Raw genomic sequence first — 5,288 nt, forward strand, 5'->3', positions numbered from 1 at the left:
CTATCAGGTAATTAAAGCACCCAGCTGTCCCACTTGTCCACCTTAAGTTCTTTCTGTAAAATTCAGGGCCATGGCTAATTCTTGGAGGGTTCTAGGAAAGGTAGGGTCGGGAACATGCTGGGACTAAAGCCCAGCCTGCTGCTGGCTGGGCACCAAGCTGCAGGGCACCTCCATCACCTGAGTGCTCGGCCTGACTGTGTTCTTCGGGAGACTGGTCCATTTTGCCAAGATCACTCCTCAGAAGGTTATCTGGAAGGACACCAAAAACATTTGCATCATGGTCACCATCGTGGTGAGTATTCATCGCGGTGTCTGCAACCAGCAGTGGAAACCCTGAAGAGGAAGATTCTGGAGGTTTGCTTTGCTAAAACGACACAGCCCCATCATGGCCAAGGGAAAACTAAGAATAAATATGGCAAAATATGACAGCATTTTCATACCCGCACTCCCAGATTAAAAGGGGAAAAGAGAACAATACTCTTACCGAAAAATGGCTGAAATTAGGTAAGGCTGACTCATAAAATGATAAATCATGAGACGGCTGATCTAGAAGGTATTTAATCTAATTAAAATACGGATTAAAGCAAGAATATAACAGCAGAGGTCGGCCTATAAAGCCAGGCAGCCGCGCTGAGAAGAAAGACTGCATCCTGGGCCCTTGGAGAGAGAGGAGCCTCCTGCAGGAAGGTTCTTGGCAGTTCCTTTCAGAAGCCGTCAAGGTGCTCATGCTCACACCCTGGCCTCCCATTCCAGGAATTTAGCAAAGAAGGACACTGTGACCAAATCCACGGTGGCTGGGCTGGTCATAATATTGACAAATTGGAGATGACCCAGTTTCCTGAGAGTAGGCAGCACAGGAGCTTGTGAAGTTGAATGCGGTGCAGCCATGCAGCCCGGGAAAGTGGGGCTTAGGGTGACATGTTGTCGGGAGTCGGGGGAGGGAGGTGGGGTGGGGGGGAGCTAGCCATTGGGCCTGAAGGGCAGATGGGTCACATCCTGGTTAAAGAGAGGAAGAGGAAAGGATGTTGTATATTTGTAGAAAGCTCTGGAAGGGCATATGGCAGGCAGGGTGATGCTTCTGAACTGCTCTGTCACGCAGAGGGGTTCCTGAGTGACTGGGAAGGATGCCTCCTCATCAGCAGGTCCGCGTGTCTGGACCTGCGGATCCAGAGCTGTTTCTGTGTGACGCTGTCCTCCCAGGGTCATCCAGAGTCACCGTGAACACTGCTGGTGGGCACAGGACGCGTGCTGCGTCTGCTGTTGCTGTCCCCTGATTCCTTTACTGTACGGCCCTGGCTCACTAGTCACGGCCACATCAGGGGTTCAGCTCAAGTCCAGTGGGAGCAACGTCCCCTCCTCTTCCCAAGCAGCTCCCAGCCGTGGACACCTGGGGCTTCCTCTCCCATCCTCCTCCTCTCCTATACGCCCGGCCACAACGTGGTCCAGGCCTGGCACCCTCACCTGTCTGTCACCTCCACTTCAGATCCCAGATCTGTGTGTTTCAGAGGCTCCTACCAGACGCCCTCCTGGATGCCCGCTGCAGACCTCCCCTCCCTTGCTGCAGAGTGTCTGTGAGCTTCTCAGATGACCGAGCCCGGGATCCCTGTGGATCTGCACCCTTCCCACCTGCGGTCCTCCACCCCAGCCAGCCCAGATGCCTCTGTGCCCCGCATGGACCCCCACTCTTCCTCTGGCAGAGTGGTTCCTGTGCCTGGAACACCCACTTCTCTCCCTTTCTCTAAAGATTGGCTCATCTTTCACTCTATGTGGGCAGAGCCCTCACAACATGCGGAGTAGCTGCACTTTCCCGATATCTAGGAACATCTTCATTTTCTATTATGAAAAAGTAACATGAACACTCTTCATCTGAGGAGGTACCTGTGACCATGAGTTTGGGTTCAGTCCCTAACAGTGCAGGTGGGTGGAGGATGGGCAGGAAAGAAAACTGTTAGGAAAGAAAGAAAATCCTGTGTGTGTGTGTGTGTGTGTGTGTTATTTTGGAAGGAACTTGCCCTTGGTGTTGCACCATGCCCTGCAGGAGGAGCGTCTGTGCCCTCTGCTGAGGGCCCCCCTGGGTCCTCAGATCCAGCCCAGTGTGTAGAACGCAGCGGGCACCCAGCAGTAAACACCTATGTCAACACACAGCGGTCCCTGCTTCCGATCATCCAAGGGCTGTCCAGGGGCTGGCAGAGAAAGCCAAAGCCATTGTCCTGGGCCCGAGGACAAGTGTGTTCTCTCTTCCTGCTGCCTGCCTGTCCCTCTCTCGCTCCATGGAGGGGCCTCCCTGGATGGTGGCACTGCTCAGCCCCTGCCTCCCATTCCTGTGTGGCTTCCGCCAGGCCTGCAGCCCTGCTGGATGGTGTGGCCCTCTCCCCAGGGCTCCCCCTCAGCCACAGCCTTGGCTGGGTTTCCCAGTGCTGTCCTGCTCGCCCCCACACAGCGCAACATGGCCAGCCCTGTCCTTCCCACTGGATGTGTGGCCTGCAGGACAGCACCTTCCGTCCAGCCCTCTGCTCTCTGACACCTCAGAGGCACTTTGTAAGGAGTTCTGTGAGGCTGTCCTGCCTCTGTCACCGAGTGGCCTCATTCCTCGTCCCCCCACTGTTGCCCTTTTGGGGGATGACTTGCAGGGTTCCCAGGTTCTGGGCATAGGAGCTATCTTCCTAGCCTGGCCCTTGAGCCACCTGCCATTGGTCTTTGTCACTTGCTGCTGCTGCTCTCCACCTCCCCCCGGGACCCTCTGCTTCTACAACTCGTGGGAAAGCCCTTCCCTGTCCTCCCTTCCCATCTTCCACCCTCTTGAGCGGGGCTGGGAGACATCTCAAAGCTTGGCTGGTCTTTAGGGTTGCCTGGGTGCTGCTCCCCTCCAGCTGTGTGGCACGTCCTTGTCCGACTCTCCTGCTGTGCTTGGCCCTCCCTGGGTCTGCATGTCTCACCACCAAAGGGGCTGAATCCACGTTGATTGATGATATTGATTTATTCTTCTTTTACTTATATTTTCCCAAGATGCACTGAGTTCTTCTTTTGCTCCTCATTAATCTTGTGCATGCAAACCTGATATTAATAAAGTACACAGGGGTCTCTGGACCCTGTCTGTACCTCTGACACTAGGTTAGGTAATTTCCCTTCAGGACAAATGAAGAACAGTCAAGTGGGATGTAGGCTGGAAGCATGGAGCATGTGATGCATGGTGAAGTCTTAGATCAGACCATCTGGATTTCAGTCCAGTTCTTCCCTTTTTTAGCTGTGTGACCAGAGGGCCCTGTGCTTACCCTCTCTGGGCCTTTTGCTCCTCCATCCAGTGACAGTGCCCACCTCATTATTGTGGTGAGGCTAAAATAAAGTAATCTACAGAAGGTGTTTATTATACCACCTGGCACATAGTCAAACCTCAGATGTTAGCTATGATGCATGCTCTATAATGCTATTTCCAAAACTTGCCTTTTTATATAACCCTGTGACTCCCCTGAGTAGATAAATGAGCTCCCACATGATCACTTTCTCTGTCCTTGACAGTGTGACATTGATGCCTCTGTCCTGTGTCTCCCACAGCTGACCTTGATTGATCTGATTGATGAACTGATTTATTCTTCTTTTGATTTCTTCTTCTTCCCCCGGGACCTTCTGCTTCCCCAACTTGTGGGAAAGCCCACGGGGTCCCTTGGAAGCTGTTCACATCCACAGCGTCAGGTGGTCAAGGGCCTTATGGCCAGTCTTCCTAATTAACTTCCCCGAAAGTCACCAGGTAAGGGCACAGTTTACGAGGCACATGGCTTGGTTTGGTTTTTGCAGAAACTTAGCTGATTTTGGTCAACGAATTTGAATCCCATCTTTCCAGATCCGGAGGGCCTTCTGAAGCGTCCGGAATACACTGCTGGACATCCTCTAGGTCTTCCTCCTGTTCCTCTTCAGCATGCTGATGTTCTCCCTCATGGCCCTGAAGCTCTTTGGGGACAGGTGAGCACACCTCTCTGAACCTTCGCCTACTCGGCTGAGCCTTTGGTAACAGAAGTCGGTCCCCAGAGCTTCCTTTCCCAGACTCTGAAGGTGCCCTTGGACAGGGGAAGAGTCTGAAGCCACGTGGGATTTATGTGCCTTGTTTTCACTCTGTGCTTTAGGATCCTTTTAGGGGACTGAAGACAGCGGAAGGGATGCCCAACTTCACCCACCTCCTGGAGATGGCATTTGAGCTCTACAGGCTCGTCACGGCAGCCAGCAGTCCTGACGTCATGTATGTGGCCCATCCAGGCTCATGGGCTCCTGTTACCTAGTGGAGTTCAAGTTGTTAAAAGCAACTGTGGGGCTGGGGTGCCGCTGGCCTGGCATGCGTGAGGACAGGTTCCATCCCAGCCCTGTAGACAAACAAACCAACCAACAGACAGACAGACAAAGCAGCTGTCTACTGACAGAGCAGCGCTCAGAGGGAAAAGAGGGACTTGCTCTTTAATCATATTTATTGTAAAAGCATGAAGGATATAAACTTGACACTAATGGTAGCCTAAACTTAGACCAGTTCTTTTTTTTTTTTTTTAAGAGAGAGAGAGAGTTTTTAATATTTATTTTTTAGTTTTCGGTGGACACAACATCTTTATTTTATTTTTATGTGGTGCTGAGGATCAAATCCAGCACCCCTCACATGCCAGGCCAGCGTGCTAATGCTTGAGCCACTCCCCCAGCCCAAGACCAGTTCTTTTAAAATGGAAAGCGACAAGAGGCATTTCAGATTCTGCTCTTAAGTATTGGAGCCCACTTTCTATTCTGGAATCTCCTCTGAGTCTTGATTTAAGGGCCTGCTATGTCTTTGTGGGGGAGCCGTGGTGGGTTCTTCCAAGCACGCTTGTCCTTTGGCCGCAGGAAACAAATAAATAAACAAATCAGTAAATGGGCAAATGAGTTATTCAGAAACCTCTCAAAAGAATAAATACAAATGGCCAACAAACATATATATAAAATGTTCAACATGAGCAATTACATTTGATTTGCAGTTTGCAAACCAAGACTACACTGAGATTTCATCTTCATTTATTTAGAGTGGCAGTAATCACAATTACAAACAATAATAAATGCTGGAGAGGACGTGCAGAGAAAGAAACACTTTTACACTGTTGGTGCAATTGTTAATTAGTATAACTGCTATGGAAATCAGTATGGAAGTTACTCAAAAGACTAGGAATGAAACCAGTACGTGACCATTGGTATTTATTCTAAAGAATTAAAGTCAGCATACTGTGTTATTACATGCATGCCATATTTACAGCAGCACAGTTCACACTAGCCAAATAATGGAA

General features: G+C 50.7%; 1 long non-coding RNA gene across 1 annotated transcript; it reads left to right on the plus strand.

Moving 5' to 3' along the window:
- Positions 1–3,508: 3,508 nt before the first annotated feature.
- On the plus strand, positions 3,509–4,199 carry LOC143637879 (uncharacterized). The gene is made up of 3 exons (XR_013154512.1): positions 3,509–3,745; positions 3,839–3,957; positions 4,119–4,199. It is a non-coding gene; the product is annotated as an uncharacterized LOC143637879 (long non-coding RNA).
- The last annotated feature ends 1,089 nt before the right edge of the window (positions 4,200–5,288 follow it).

The sequence above is a fragment of the Callospermophilus lateralis genome, chromosome 14 (genome assembly GCF_048772815.1).
Source record: "Callospermophilus lateralis isolate mCalLat2 chromosome 14, mCalLat2.hap1, whole genome shotgun sequence".
Lineage (NCBI taxonomy): Eukaryota > Metazoa > Chordata > Mammalia > Rodentia > Sciuridae > Callospermophilus > Callospermophilus lateralis.